This window comes from Papio anubis, chromosome 4, assembly GCF_008728515.1.
Source record: "Papio anubis isolate 15944 chromosome 4, Panubis1.0, whole genome shotgun sequence".
Classification (NCBI taxonomy): Eukaryota; Metazoa; Chordata; class Mammalia; order Primates; family Cercopithecidae; genus Papio; species Papio anubis.
The window spans coordinates 27,926,893-27,943,838 of record NC_044979.1 but is presented as its reverse complement, the minus strand read 5'-3'; the positions used below and the strand labels follow the sequence as shown (position 1 = coordinate 27,943,838).

Sequence of the window (16,946 nt, the reverse complement as noted above, 5' to 3'; positions counted from 1 at the left end):
GGCACTACTTTTTTCCTTTTTGCCTTTTTTCTCCTGGAGAAGTGTATGTTTGGAACACTGTCCTTTATGTTGTGCTGGCCTTTTTAAATTACACTTGCTCTTTTATGTTGAATATTTCTCTTCAAATTGTGTGTATAGCCTTTGAGACAGAGTCGCTCTGTTGCCAAGGCTGGAGTGCAGTAAAGTAGCATGATACTGGCTCACAGCAACCTCCACCTCCCAGGCTCAAGTGATTCTCTCATCTCAGCCTCCTGAGTAGCTGGGACCACAAGCACACCCACCATGCCCATGTAATTTATGTACTTTCCTTGTTTAATAGAGATGGGGTTTCACCATGTTGCCCAAGCTTTTCTATTGTGCTTAAATCTTTAAATCAAGTATACTTTGAAATCTGTTTCTTATAGTAAATGATCTTATCTTCCCCACTAACTTTTTAGTATTTTCTGAATTACAACTGTGGAGTCCTAATCAGGGAAAAGTCAGGCTGCCAGGACCAAGGAAAAGCAAAAAGAGAACGCAGATAAGCTGTAAGTTGGCCTTTCTTCGTGGTCCAGGACACACAGCCCTCCTGCACAAATAACTCACAATCTTCCTGTGCCCAACTTATCACTAGACCATCAGCTAACAGAAAAATGCAAGTTAGCTAACTGCAACCTTGGTGTTATCAGTACTGCACAAAGCCCTCTTCAGCACAGCACGAGCACCATCCTATAAAATCCCCAACAAGCCTTTGTCTCCCTGAAGTCAGCTCTGCTCTTGCTGACTGGGCCATTGCACCCTAGCAACATGTTTTCACTTTTTTAAAGAATCTGTCTTTCTTTACCTACACCTGCCTTGGTCAATTTTTTTTACCGTCTTCATGATACCAGCCTCAGATAGTTACTACTCACAGCAACAACTTTAATCTTTCTAGTTGTTGTTCCCGCCTGGTGGTTGCTAACCTCCCTCTTCTATCTATCTACAACTTTAGTGGTTGGCCAATGCTTGCCCCAAAGACTTTGGGGGTGCAGGCGGGTGTGGTTCAGGGGAGGGATGAGGAATTACCACACTGGCATTTGTCAGTTTTTCTTTTTACTCAAGAGGTTTTGTACTTTTGAGTATTCTCTGAATTGAAATAACTCTGAGGGTGTAGTTTTACTAAAAACAACTGTAGTTATAAAATTGTTCCTTATCATTTAGGGAGATTTTGAGTCATTGATTAGTATACAGCCTTCATCGTCTTCAACTAACTAGAAGTCAGTATCTGTCATTTAGCTGGTGTGTTTAGACAATTCATTATTAATTACTGATTATGACTGGATTGAAACCTGTGGTCTTGCTGGTTTGTTTTTTGTTTTTGTTGTTGTTGTTCTGCAGGAGACTAGAGTTTTATCATTACTAAATCAGTCTGTTGCCTTGCTAGTTTTATATCTGTTCCATCTGGTCTTTGTTTCTCTGCCCACCTCCTCTACCCCCGCCCCCTTTCTGCCTGAGTTTCGGTTAACTGAACACTTTTTTCTTTTAATAACTTTGGTACGAACTATTTTTATTATTCCATTTTACTTCCTTTACTAGCTTATTGTTAATACCTCTTTATTTTTTAGTTGTTGCCCCAGGGTTTATAATTTACATCTTTACTTAATCAGTCTACTTTCAACTAACGGAGTATCACTTCGTGGCTAGAATAAGAACCTCACAAGGGTACATTCCCAATACTTTCCTTCTATTCTTTGTGCAATTGTTCTAATATATTTTACTTTTACATATGCTTTAAACACATTACACTACTATTTTTTGTTTTAGACATATATTGTCCAGAATAATTTTTCAAAAAGAAAAAAGTGAATGTGATTTTGCCTTGGCTTGTTTCCAATGTTCTTTTTGTGTAGCTCCAAGTTTCTGCTTGGTATCATATTCTATCTGAAGAATATCCTTTAACATTTCTTGCAGAGTAAGACAGCTACCAATAAATTATCAGTTTTTATTGTGTAAGAAAGTCTTTAGGCTGGGCACAGTGGCTCATCCCAGCAATCCCAGCACTTTGGGAGGCCAAAGCAGGAGGATCACTTGATGCCAGAAGTTCAAGACCAGCCTGAGCATCATAATGAGACCTCTCTCTACAAAAACAAAAATAAAAAATTAGTCAGGCATAGTAGTGTGCGCCGGTAGTCCTAGCTACTCAGGAGGCTGAGGTAGGAAGATTGCTTGAGCATGAGGAGTCATGCCACTGCACTCCAGCCTGGACAACAGAGCAAGTCTTTACTTGCTTCATCCATGTCCCTGCAAAGGACATGAACTAATCCTTTTTATGGCTGCCTAGTATTCCATGGTGAATATGTGCCACATTTTCTGTATCCAGTCTATCATTTACGGGCATTTGGGCTGGTTCCAAGTGTTTGCTATTGTGAACAGTGCTGCAATAAACATACGTGTGCATATGTCTTTATAGTAGAATGATTTACAATCCTTTGGGTATATACCCAGTAGTGGGATTACTGGGTCTAATGGTATTTCTGGTTCTAGATCCTTGAGGAATCACCACACTATCTTCCACAATGTTTGAACTAATTTACACTCCCACCAACAGTGTAAAAGCATTCCTATTTCTCCACAACCTCTCCAGCATCTGTTGTTTCCTGACTTTAATGATCACCATTCTAACTGGTGTGAGATGGTATCTCATTGTGGTTTTGATTTGCATTTCTCTAATGACCAGTGATGATGAGCTTTATTTCATAATCTCTTCTTTTGAGAAGTGTCTGTTCATATCCTTTGCCCACTTTTTGATGGGGTGGTTTTTTTCCTTGAAAATTTGTTTAAGTTGTTTGTAGATTCTAGATATTAGCCCTTTGTCAGATGGATAGACTGCAAAATTTTTCTCCCATTCTGGAGGTTGCCTGTTCACTCTGATGATAGTTTCTTTTGCTGTGCAGAAGTTATTTAGTTTAATTAGATCCTATTTGTCAATTTTGTCTTTTGCTGCCATTGCTTTTGGTATTTTAGTCATGAAGTCTTTGCCCGTGCCTATGTCCTGAATGGTATTACCTAGATTTTCTTCTAGGGTTTTTATGGTTTTAGGTCTTACGTTTAAGTCTTTAATCCATCTTGAGTTAATTTTTGTATAAGGTGTAAGGAAGGGGTCCAGTTTGAGTTTTCTGCATACAGCTAGCCACTTTTCCCAACATCATTTATTAAATAGGGAATCCTTTCCCTATTGCTTGTTTTTGTCAGGTTTGTCAAAGATCAGATGGTTGTAGATGTGCAGTGTTATTTCTGAGGCCTCCGTTCTGTTCCACTGGTCTACATATCTCTTTTGGTACCAGTACCATGCTGTTTTGGTTACTGTATCCTTGTAGTATAGTTTGAAGTCAGGTAGTGTGATGCCTCCAGCTTTGTTCTTTTTGCTTTGGATTGTCTTGGCTATGTGGGATCTTTTTTGGTTCCATATGAAATTTAAAGTAGTTTTCTTCTAATTCTGTGAAGAAAGCCAATGGGAGCTTGATGGGGATAGCATCTATAGATTCTATAAATTACTTTGGGCAGTATGGCCATTTTCACAATATTGATTCTTCCTATCCATGAACATGGAATGTTTTTCCATTTGTTTGTGACCTCTCTTATTTCCTTGAGAAGTGGTTCGTAGTGGTTTGTAGTTCTGCTTGAAGAGGTCCTTCCCATCCCTTGTAGGTTGAATTCCTAGGTATTTTATTCTCTTTGTAGCAATTGCAGCAATTGTGAATGCGAGTTCACTCATTATTTGGCTCTCTGTTTGTCTATTATTGGTATATAGGAATGCCTGTGATTTTTTGCACACTGATTTTGTATCCTGAGACTTTGCTGAGGTTGCTTATCAGCTTAAGGAGATTTTGGGCTGAGATGATGGGGTTTTCTAAATACACAATCATGCCATCTGCAAACAGAGACAATTTGACTTCCTCTCTTCCTATCTGAATACCCTTTATTGCTTTCTCTTGCCTGATAGTCCTGGCCAGAATTTCCAATAATATGTTAAATAGGAGTGGTGAGAGAGGGCATCCTTCTCTTGTGCCTGTTTTCAAAGACAATGCTGCCAGCTTTTGTCCATTCAGTATGATATTGGCTGTGGGTTTGTAATAAATAGCTCTTATTATTTTGAGATACGTTCCATCAACACCTGCTTTTTGAAAGTTTTAGCATGAAGGGTGTTGAATTTTATCGAAGGCCTTTTCTGCATCTATTGAGATAATCATGTGGTTTTTGTCATTGGCTCTGTTTATGTGATAGATTACATTTATTGACTTGTGTATGCTGAACCAGCCTTGCATTCCAGGGATGAAGCCAACTTGATCGTGGTAGATAAGCTTTTTGATGTGCTGCTGGATTCGGTTTGCCAGTATTTTATTGAGGATTTTTACATTGATGTTCATCAGGGTTATTGGCCTGAAATTTTCTTTTTTTGGTGTGTCTCTGCCAGGTTTTGGTATCAGGATGATGTTGGCCTCATAAAATGAGCTAGGGAGGAGTCTCTCTTTTTGTATTGTTTGGAATTGTTTCAGAAGGAATGGTACCAGCTCCTTTTTGTACCTCTGGTAGAATTCGGCTGTGAATCCGTCTGGACCTGGGCTTTTTTTGGTTGGTAGGCTATTAATTACTGCCACAATTTCAGAACTTGTTTTTGGTCTATTCCAGGATTTGACTTCTTCCTGATTTAGTTTTGGGAGGGTGTATGTGTCCAGGAATTTAACCATTTCTTCTAGGTTTTCTAGTTTATTTGCATAGAGATGTTCATAGTCTTCTGTTATGGTAGTTTGTATTTCTGTGGCATCAGTGGTCAGATCCCCTTTATCATTTGTTATTGTGTCTATTTGATTCTTCTCTCTTTTCTTCTTTATTAGTCTGACTAGCGGTCTATCTATTTTGTCAATCTTTTCAAAAAAACAGCTCTGGATTCATTGATTTTTTTGAAGAGTCTTTTGTGTCTCTATCGCCTTCATTTCTTCTCTGATCTCAGTTATTTCTTGTCTTCTGCTAGCTTTTGAATTTGTTTGTTCTAGCTTCTCCAGTTCTTTTGTTATGGTAGGGTGTCAATTTTACATCTCTCCTGCTTTCTCCTATGGGCATTTAGTGCTATAAATTTCCCCATAAACACTGCTTTAGCTGTGTCCCAGAGATTATGGTATGCTGTGTCTTTGTTCTGATTGGTTTCAAAGAACTTATTTATTTCTGCCTTAATTTCTTTATTTACCCAGTAGTCATTCAGGGGCAGGTTGGTCAGTTTCCATGTAGTTGCGTGGTTTGAGTGAGTTTCTTAATCCTGAATTCTAACAGGACTACACTGTGGTCTGAGCAACTGTTTCTTATGATTTCTGTTCTTCTGCATTTGCTGAGGAGTGTTTTACTTCCAATTATGTGGTCAATTTTAGAATAAGTCCAATGTGGTGTGGAGAAGAATGTATATTCTGTTGATTTGGGGAGGAGAGTTCTGTAGATTTCTATTAGGTCCGCTTGGTCCAGAGCTGAGTTCAAGTCCTGAATATCCTTGGTAATTTTCTGTCTCATTGATCTAATACTGACAGTGGGGTGTTAAAGTTTCCCACTATTATTGTGTGGGAGTCATTATTGTGTGTGAGTCTAGGTCTCTTTGTAGATCTCTAAGGACTTGCTTTATGAATCTGGGTGCTCCTGCATTGGGTGCATATATATTTCATATATTTAGGATAGTTAGCTCTTGTTGCATTGATCCCTTTACCATTATGTAATGCCCTTTTTCGTCTCTTTTGATCTTTGTTGGTTTAAAGTCTGTTTTATCAGAGACTAAGATTGCAACCCCTGCTTGCTTTTTTTTTTTTTTTTTTTTTTGCTTTCATTTGTTTGGTAAATATTCTTCCATCCCTTTATTTTGAGCCTATGTGTGTCTCTGCATGTGAGATCAGTCTCCTGAATACAGTACACTAATGGGTCTTGACTCTTTAACCAATTTGCCAGTCTGTGTCTTTTAATTGGGGCATTTAGCCGGTTTACACTTAAAGTTGATACTGTTATGTGTGAATTTGATCCTTTCATTATGATGCTAGCTGGCTATTTTGTCCATTAGTTGATGCAGTTTCTTCATACTGTCAATGATCATTACCATTTGGTATGTTTTTGCAGTGGCTGATACTTGTTTTTCCTTTCCATATTTAGTGCTCCCTTCAGGAGCTCTTGAAAGGCAGGCCTGGTCATGACAAAATCTCTCAGGATTTGCCTCTCTGTAAAGGATTTTATTTCTCCTTCACTTATGGAGCTTAGTTTGTCTGTAAATAAAATTCTGGGTTGAAAATTCTTTTTTTAAAGAATGTTGAATATTGGCCCCCACTCTCTTCTGGCTTGTAGGGTTTCTGCAGAGAGATCTGCTATTAGTCTGATGGGCTTCCCTTTGTGAGTAACCCAACCTTTCTCTCTGGCTGCCCTTAACATTTTTTCCTTCATTTCAACCTTGGTGAATCTGATGATTATGTGTCGTGGGGTTGCTCTTCTCAAGGAGTATCTTTGTGGAGTCCTCTGTATTTCCTGAATTTGAATGTTGGCCTGCCTTGCTAGGTTGAGGAAGTTATCCTAGATAATACCCTAAAGAGTGTTTTCCAACTTGGTTCCATTCTCCCCATTACTTTCAGGTATACCAATCAAACATAGGTTTGGTCTTTTCACATAGTCCCGTATTTCTTGGAGGCTTTGTTCATTCCTTTTCATTCCTTTTCTCTAATCTTATCTTCACGCTTTATTTCATTACATTTATATTCAATCTCTGATATCTTTTCTTCTGCTTGATCAATTTGGTTATTGATACTTGTGTATGCTTCACGATGTTCTCGTGCTGTGTTTTTCAGCTCCATCAAGTCATTTATTTTCTTTCTAAGCTGGTTATTCTAGTTAGCAATTCCTCTAACCTTTTCTCAATGTTCTTAGCTTCCTTGCATTGGGTTAGAAGATGCTCCTCTAGCTCCGAGGAGTTTGTTATTACCCACCCTGTGAAGCCTACTTCTGTCAATTCAAACTCATTCTCTGTCCAGTTTTGTTCCCTTGCTGGCAAGGAGTTATGATCCTTTGGAGTAGAAGAGGCATTCTGGTTTTTGGAATTTTCAGCCTTTTTGCACTGGTTTTTCCTCATCTTCGTGGATCTATCTATCTTTGGTCTTTGACGCTGGTTACCTTCAGATGGGGTTTCTGTGTAGACATCCTTTTTGTTGATGTTGATGCTATTCCTTTCTGTCTGTCAGTTTTCCTTCTAACAGTCAGGCCCTTCTCTTGCAGGTCTGCTGGAGTTTGCTGGAGGTCCACTCCAGACCCTGTTTGCCTAGGTATCACCAGCGGAGGCTGCAGAGAACAGCAAAGATTGCTGCCTGTTCCTTCCTCTGGAAGCTTTGTCCCAGAGCGGCTCCCACCAGATGCCAGCTGGAGCTCTCCTGTATGAGGTCTGTTGACCCCTGCTGAGAGGTGTCTCCCAGTCAGGAGGCACAAGGGTCAGGGACCCACTTGAAGAGGTAGTCTGACCCTTAGCAGAGCTTGAGTGCTGTTCGGGGAGATCTGCTGCTCTCTTCAGAGCCGGCAGGCAAGAACATTCAAGTGTGCTGAAGCTGCGTCCACAGTCGCCCCTTCCCCAAGGTGCTCTGTCCCAGGGAGATAGGAGTTTTATCCACAAGCCCCTAACTGGGGCTGCTGCCTTTCTTTCAGAGATGCCCTGCCCAGAGACAAGGAATCTAGAGAGGCAGTCTGGCTACAGAGGCTTTGCCAAGCTGCAGTGGGTTCTGCCCAGTTTGAACTTCTGGGTGGCTTTGTTTATACTGTGAGGGGCAAACCACCTACTCAAGCCTCAGTAATGGCAGACGTCCCTCCCCCTGCACCAAGTTCAAGTGTACCAGGTTGACTTCAGTCTGCTGTGCTGGCAGCAAGAATTTCAAGCCAGTGGATCTTAGCTTGCTGGGGTCCGTGGGGGTGGGATCCACTGAGCTAGACCACTTGGCTCCCTGGCTTCACCCCACTTTCCAGAAGAGTCAATAGTTCTGTCTCACTGGCATTCCAGGTGTCACTGAGGTATGGAAAAAAAAAAAAACTCTTGCAACTAGCTCAGTGTCTGCCCAAATGGCTTCCCAGTCTTGTGCTTGAAACCCAGGGCCCTGGTGGCATAGGCACCTGAGGGAATCTCCTGGTCTGCAGGTTTGAAGACCATGGGCAAAGCATAGTATCTGGGCTAGCATGCACCATTCCTCAAGGTACAGTCCCTTATGGCTTCCCTTGGCTAGGGGAGGGAGTTCCCCAACCCCTTGCACTTCCCGGGTGAGGCAACGCCCCACCCTGCTTCAACTTGCCCTCCAGGGGCTGCACCCACTGTCTAACCAGTCCCAGTGAGATGAGCCGGGTACCTCAGTTGGAAACGCAGAAATGACTCACCTTCCACATTGATCTCGCTGGGAGCTGCAGACCAGAGCTGTTCCTATTCGGCCATCTTGCTAGCCACACCTCCACGTCTGAGCCAATGAATTTTTTTACTTTACATATTATAGTCTGTCATTTCTAGAATTTTCATTTAGTTTTTTATATATAGCTCACTGCTGAGAATTCCTCTTCCCATTCATTTCAAGAGTGTCCACCTTTATGGTACATGGTTGCACTAGCTGCTTTAAAGTATTTAAGAATCCCTACAACTGGGTCATTTTGGGGGTATCATTATCTTTTCCCTTGCAAATTTCCAAGTTTTTTCCAATCAATAGATACCAACCCCAAAATGATGCAGTTGTAGGGATTAACACTGGTTCAAGGGAACCAATTTCCTTTCCTGGTTGACTGATTTTGGATTGCATCCTGGACATTTTGAATATTAGGTCATGAGACTCTGGATTCTATTAAAAGCCTCCGGGGACTATTGACTTTTTTGTTTTAGCAAGGAATCAACCCAGTTAGTTTCAGATTACAAGTTCTGCTTGGCCTTCTGTGCATATTGGTTCCAATGTCAGCTCATACTTCAAAGCTTTTGCTATGCTTCTTTAGGAATATTCTATACATGTAGTGCTCTGGTAAGGTATCCATTCCTCCATGTCTCTCCTCATGTCATTTCTCCCATACCCTCTGGCTGTCAAAGACACCTTTCCCAGCTCGTCAGCCAGAAATATGGGGTTCTCTCAGAGTTTCAGCTCCCTGTACTATGCAAGTGGGCCCACCCTCATGATGAAGAGGCAAGAAAAGATAGAAAGAAACAAATAATGTGGCTTTTCCCCCACTCTTCACCTAACAGCCGTCCCTTTTCTCAATGGTCAGTTTCTTCTCAGGGTTTTAAGTGCCCACAATATTGCTGTTGTATCCTAGTAAAGTTGTTCCACAACTAGGGCTGACCTCAGGACAGGACTAGGAAAGAAAATGAGAAAAACACAAACAAACAAGGATTTTCCCCCAGCTCTCCAGCTTGCAGTCACCATCAACCTTTTTTATTTGGAAACTGTGCTCAGGCCAGAGAGATGCGCTTCTTTCTGAGTCTCTGTTGACCACACCTACTATATAGTTCCCTGATTGAGACTGCCCTTGGGTCAAACTCAAGGTATAAAGATGAAAATTAACCATGAAACTCACTGTTGTTATACTGGTCGCTCATTAGGTATTGTTTTATCTCCCTATTTCACCTACTATATTTACTGTTTGGAGGCCTCAGGTAATTGTTTTTGTTTTTTTGTTTGGGGTTATTTATTATTATCATTATTATTATTTGTAACCACTGGGAAAGATGGGCTCCAGTAGCCTTATTTTATCTCTGCTAGAATTAGAAGTCTCCTGGCTTTCACTTTTATTCACTGTTGTTCATTTCATTAGGCTTTGGAGAAGGAAATTTTATGATTTGGCATCACTTCATCATCTTTCCTGAAAAGTCTGCCACAATTTCATTTTAAAATAAAATAAGTGTTAATCCAAATAAATCAGGAAAGTTGGCTTGCAAACTGGGCAGGAAAAAGAGAAGGGAAGTAGGAGACTGAAAGGTTTCTCAACACGCATTAACCCACCTTTCTCCACTTCTGCCTGTGTGACTGCTTTCGTAAGGTAGAGAGGGAAATAAATAAACCTTTTGATTTCAGCTCCCTTGCTTGAAGACAGAAAATGGATTATCCTTTGTTTAACTCATGCAACAAACTTTTATTGCATGTCTAATAACACAAAGCACTTTTCCAGGTATTGATGAAAAAAGTTATATGTGGTTCTTTCTCTCAAGGAATGAATAATTCACAGGGCAGAAAAACTATGAAAATAATTATAGTGCAATATATTAAAATAACAGAAAAGAGGTTAAAAAAAAAAAAAGAAGTGTTATAAGAACAACTGAGGCTGGGTGTAGTGGCTCCCCCCTATAATCTCAGCACTTTGGGAGCTGAGATGAGAGGACTGTTTGAGGTCAGGAGTTCAAGACCAACCTAATCAATATAGCAAGACCCCATCTCTTAAAAAAAAAAAAAAAGGAACAACAGAGAAGACAATGATTAATCTGTTAAGAAAGAAGGAGGAGGCCAGGCGCGGTGGCTCACGCCTGTAATCCCAGCACTTTGGGAGGCCGAGACGGGCGGATCACGAGGTCAGGAGATCGAGAACATCCTGACTAACGCGGTGAAACCCCGTCTCTACTAAAAATACAAAAATTAGCTGGGCAAGGTGGTGGGCACCTGTAGTCCCAGCTACACGGGAGGCTGAGGCAGGAGAATGGCGTGAACCCGGGAGGCGGAGCTTGCAGTGAGTGGAGATCACACCACTGCACTCCAGCCTGGGCGACAGAGTGAGACTCCGTCTCAAAAAAAAAAAAAAAAAGAAAGAAAGAAGGAGGAAGTCAGTACCTATAATGACATGTATTTGAGCTATGTGGAAAAGGAAACAGAATAATTCCAGGCACGGGGAGAAGCATGTACAAATATAAAGGGTATCAAAGAGCATGATGAGTCTGGGAAAGAGCTACAGCACTGATATGAACCCCAGGGAATACCAACATTTAGATGACAGGCAGAAGAAAACCAGCCATTTACTTCTGAGGTATCATAGAATAAAATGGAAAAATCAAAGAGGAGAGGAAATCCAGGACTATGGTTTCTGAAAGCCAGAGATGGCAGAACTCCAGGAAGTATTTAACCATGTTAAAACCGGGAGAGAGGTCAGGTAAAATGTGGACAGAAAATTAACTTTTAAAATTAACTAAGTAAGAATTTACTGGAAATCTTCGAGAGGAGTTTCACTACAGTGGTGGTTAAGTCATAAGAGTATCTCATTTCCCCTCTTTTTCTAAACCACCTCCTGGCAGTAAATCTTCAGAAGTAATTATTCAGGAACAGCTGCACCATTCAAATAGAAAAGCTGTTTCAGGCTTGTATATTTCTTACTAAGTGGATGAACTTTTAACATTTAGTTTCCTTAGAAGGCGCAAAGTATTTTTCTCCCTCTACCCAAATCCACACATTATCCCCACAATTGATTTCAAAACTGCCTAGCTGATAACAGCTTCTACAACCCATTTCTTTCTTTCTAAACCATGGTTTTTGAATTTTTCATTTGATTTTCTGAAACTAGGACATAACTTATCACATACTGATGCCCACTCCCCCGAGTACTCCCTAATGTGAGTGATGGATCATTCCTCAGGACTCAATTCCAGAATTCTATGCTAGCTTCAGAGACAGACTTTCACTGGATGGGTCCCATCACATAAGGGTTTGCCTTCTTGTAATGAGTAGAACAGTATAATCAGGTTGTCAATATACGTTTAGTTAGTTAAGACACTAAATCTCTTTTTTTTTTAACCGAGTTGTAATTTATACAATAAAATGTACAATTTAAATATTAAGGTAAATCAGTTTTGGCAATTGTGATCATCTATGTAACCTCCATCCAAAACAAAAATACTGAATATTTCCATTACCCCAGAAAGTTCCCTCATGCCCATTTCCAATCAATTTCCTCTAACCCAACAGACTTCTGATTTCTATCACCACAGATGAGTTTGGGCTGTTCTTGGAGTTTACACCAAAAGAATCATCCAGCATATATATTCTTTTGTATCTGTTTTCTTTCCAACATAAATGTTTTAGGAGTTTATCCATGTTGTTGCCTGAATCAGCAATTTTTTCCCTTTATTGCTGAGTAATAGTCTATTGCATGAATATGCCACAATGTGTTCATTCTTCTTTAATGAGCATTTGGGTTGTTGCCAGTTTAGGGCTATCACAAATATGAGGGGACTTCAAAAAGTTTGTGGAAAAATGGAATTAAAAAATAAACCTAATGGCTGGGCACAGTAGCTCACGCCTGTAATCCCAGCACTTTGGCAGTCTGAGGCGGGCAGATCACTTGAGGTCAGGAGTTTGAGACCAGCCTGGCCAACACGGTGAAATGCATCTTTACTAAAAATACAAAAATTAGCTGGGCGTAGTGGCACACAGCTGCAATCCCAGCTACTTGGGAGGCTTAAGCCTGGGAGGCGGAGGCTGCAGTGAGCCAAGAGCACACCATTCCACTCCAGCCTGGGTGACAGAACGAGACTCCATCTCAAAACAAAAACAAACCATAGGCCAGGCGCGGTGGCTTTTGCCTGTAATCCCAGCACTTTGGGAGGCTGAGGCGGGCGGATCACAAGGTCAGGACATCGAGACCATCCTGGCTAACACGGTGAAACCCCGTCTCTACTAAAAAAAATTTAAAAAATTAACCGGGCGTAGTGGCGGGTGCCTGTAGTCCCAGCTACTCAGGAGGCTAAGGCAGGAGGATTGCGTGAACCCAGGAGGTGGAGCTTGCAGTGAGCCGAGATCGCACCACCACACTCCAGCCTGGACGACGGAGTGAGACTCCGTCTAAAAAAAATAAAAATAAAAATAAAATAAAATAAAAATTTTAAAACTATAAATTTTATTTATCGACATAGCTCCATCAAGTTCAAGACACATTTTAAAGTGATGATACCAGTCATTTAGTCCATCCCGAAACAACTGAAGTTGCTGGGAATGTAAGCATGTCAATGCAGTCATTTTTACATTTTTTTTTTTTTTTTAAGGAGCAGGAGTAGATAACTTTGTTTGTATGGGGATCAAGATAGTTGCTCTGCTGTTGGTTTGAGAACTTCAACTCCAAGAGCAGGTTCAGGGTTCTCTTTTAATTCAAGACCAGGCTTGTAAATTAAGCTGCCTTAAAGAAAAAAGAAGCACTGCAGATGAAAGAAGGGTATAGGAAAAACAAACACAGACTTTTAAGAATGAGCAACAAGATAGGCATCGTGGCTTACGCCTGTGATCCCAGCACTTTGGGAGGCCAAGGCATGTCAGAGGATCCTTTGAGGCCAGGAGTTCAAGACCAGATAGGCAACATAACAAGACCCCACCTCTACTTAAACACACACACACACACACACACACACACACACAAATTAACTGGACATGGTGACACACACCTGTAGTCCCAGGTACTTAGGAGGCTGAGGTGGGAGGATCACTTGAGCCCAGGAGTTGGAGGTTGCAGTGATCTATGATCACAGCACTACACTCCAGCCTGGGTGACAGAGAGAGACCTTGTCTCAGAAAAATAAAAGAAACGAGCAGCAGCACAAAGGTCATTGGGAAATTCTTAGCCAAAACCAACTTTGGCAGTCTGGTTAGAGGAAAAGTCTCTCTCTGATTCTATTACTTAGAATCTATTAGAGAATGAATCCCGAAATAGGTTTCATTTATCCTTGGTATCTGAGTTTTAAAACAAAAAGCAAAAAAACTCCACGATCTTGGATTCATGTCAATTTAATAATCATTTTGGGGGTGGAAAGGGCTACTCTGTCCCAGGCCCAGGGCTACTTTTAGGATAAGTTCTCTTTTCAGAAAGAGAAACACTAGGTATGACTAGTATCCCTTTTGCATATAATCACTTTGTGGGATGGCAGATGGTTCTAGGTTAGGAGTTTCCAAGCTCTAGTCTACTTTGAACACTCTTCAAACCATACTAGAAAGTTAGCCCTTTTCTAGAAACAAAGTGGGTACCTAGGAACAAATTCAGGTATGTTCAGTGAAGATAGGGCTACTCAAATCAATTCAAATAGCAACTGAAAATGATAGCCAAGGTTGTCACATAGTGATCAAGATGCTCTGCCTACCATTTACATAGACGTAAAAGTTCACTTTCATGCAGTTGGTATAGTTTTTTGGTGAGAGTTAAAGGGGGATAAATAGTATCTTCCATACTGAACAGGCCTGTTAACTGAATACCTTGGAAGCTATTTCCTTGGAAGCTGACTTTTGCTTTCCTTTTACTTCAGTTAGCATCAGGAACTCATTGCTTTGTTGGCGCCAGATATTTCCCAATTCTGTCTTCAGAAGAGTCTGTTATTAAGAAATGCTGGCCAGGCGCAGTGGCTCACACCTGTAATCCCAGCACTCTGGGAGGCCGAGGTGGGCGGATCACCTGAGGTTGGGAGTTCAAGACCAACCTGGTCAACATGGTGAAACCCCTTCTCTACTAAAAATACAAAAATTAGCCAGGCATGGTGGCAGGTGCCTGTAATCCCAGCTACTAGGGAGGCTGAGGCAGGAGAATCGCTTGAACCTAGGAGGCAGAGATTGCAGTGAGCCGAGACCGCACCATCGTACTCCAGCCTGGGGGACAAGAGAGACTTCATCTCAAAAAAAAAAAAAAAAAGAAATGCTTAAGCACCCATTTTTTCAAGTGACTGGAAAAAGCAGGAAAATTTAGTGTTCATGGTAAGAAAATGTTGTCATTATGCTTCCACGTATTTACAGAGTACCCCCTTTCCAGAATGAGCTACTCGGCTGTGTGAGAAAGCCTCTTGTTCATCCAGCTTTGGCAAAGAGATATTACCTGGGGAGCCACAAAATACTCCTTCACGACGCAATGGGAGTTTTGTAGTAATTCTTCAGCACAGTTGCCTTCTACTACATTGTCGGATCTCAGGTACAGACATCTGCCCTCCAGGACCGACTCCATGGGCTCCACCTGTCGGTGTCCACAGCCTGGAGCCCATGGGCGAAGATGATGGCTTTCTCCAGCTGCACCACTGCCTCATGACTTCCCAAGTCCACAGGCACTAGAGGCTCCAGGGGCTCAATCACCTCAGCCATGATCCAGCCACTGCCCTGAGGATCTGCCTTGGAGGTGAAGCCCCGGCACCCATCCAGGCACAAACACCCACACTCACCCTTTTTCCATTATTAACTAAAGAAAAATGGGTGACCTTTAGAGATTTTTTTCAAGATTAGGAAGCAAAAGAAAGTCAGAAGAAGCCAGATAAGAACTCTAAGGTGGATGCCTATGGACACTCTTGCAAAATTGCCCTTGTGCGATGAGAGGAATGAACAGACACATTGTTGTGGTGGAGAAGGACTCTCTGGTGAAGCTTTCCCAAGTGTTTGCCTACTAAAGCTTTGGCCGACTTTCTCTAAATACTCTCATAATAAGGTATTATCATTCTTTGGCCCTCCAGAAAGTCAACAAGCAAAATCCCTCAAGCATCCCCAAAAGCTATTGCCATGGCTTCTGCTTTTGACAGGTCCACTTTTGCTTTGACTGCACCACTTCCACCTCTTGGTAGCTATTGCTTTGATCATACTTTGTCTTCAGGATTGGACTGCTAGTCACATTTCTTCTCCTATTACAGTTCCTGAAGGAAATGCCTCATCATCTTGATCTCACTTATTTAAAACTTCCACTTAAAGCTCTGCTCTTGCCTGCAGCCAATCTAGATGCAATAGTCTTGACATCCATTAAATAGTTTGTCAACTTTAATTTTATCAGTCAGAATTTGGTAAGGCTGAACCAAATGAGGTGTCTATACATTGGCTATTGCTGCTGTTAATCATCAGTTTCAAAAATTGATGTAGATGGTCTGCTGCTGAAGATGAAGGGCTTTGTGGTCAGCACTGTCTCATCCCTTCTCAATACAACTTATCCGTTTGTAAACTGCTGATTTCTCTGGGTCACTATTGCCATGCTTTTTTGTAACACGTCAATAATTTCACCATTCTTCTACCCAAAGTTCACCATAAATGTAATGTCTGTTCTTGCTTCAATTTTAGCAGAATTGATGCTGCTCTGAAATGGATTCTTTTCAAACAGATGTATTAGTGTCTCAAGCTAGATACTGTTGGGACATGTTATTAACAAGTTAGTCATGAGTTTATATTTTAGTGCAAAAAAATTTTGAACTCTGATATGGTTTGGCTCTGTTGTCTCCACCCAAATCTCATCTCGAATTGTAATCTTCACATGTTGAGGGAGGTAGATAATTGGATCATGGGGGCAGTTTCTCCCATGCTGTTTTCGTAATAGTGAGTTCTCATGAGATCTGATAGTTTTATAAATGGCAGTTTCACTGTGCTTTCACTCTCTTCTCTCTTGTCGCCATGTAAGATGTGCCTGCTTTCCCTTCTGCCATGATTGTAAGTTTCCTGAGGCCTTCCCAGCCACGGGGAACTATGAGTCAACTAAACCCCTTTCCTTTATAAATTACCCAGTCTCGGATTATATATATATATGTGTGTGTGTGTGTGTATATTTTATATATATATATATATATATATATTTTTTTTTTTTTTAAGATGGAGTATCACTCTGTCGCCCAGGCTGGTGTGCAGTGGTGTGATCTTGGCTCACTGCAATCTCTGCCTCCCAGGTTCAAGCGATTCTCCTGTCACAGCCTCCTCAGTAACTGACACTACAGGCGTGCGCCACCACGCCCAGCTAATTTTTGTATTTTTATACAGGGTTTCCCCATGTTGGCCAGGCTAGTCTCAAACTCCTGTCTTAAAGTGATCTGCCCCACCTCGGACTCCCAAAGTGCTGGGATTACAGGTGGGAGGCACTGTGCCCAGCCTCAGGTAGTATCTTTATAGCAGTATGAAAATGGACTAATATAAACTCCATGGATATTTTTTCATAACACACATTTCCCGTAAACTTTTTGAAGAACCCTCATAAGGCTGTTACAACATTCTTGTTCA

The 16,946-nt window shown here is 41.3% G+C and overlaps 1 protein-coding gene and 1 pseudogene across 4 annotated transcripts in view; both read right to left on the bottom strand.

Annotated features, from left to right (window-relative positions):
• The window catches only part of COPG2 (COPI coat complex subunit gamma 2), a 147,344-nt gene that overhangs the window by 107,004 nt on the left and 23,394 nt on the right, over positions 1 to 16,946 (bottom strand). The window lies entirely within an intron of this gene.
• On the bottom strand, positions 14,614 to 15,155 carry LOC103883244 (annotated as a pseudogene).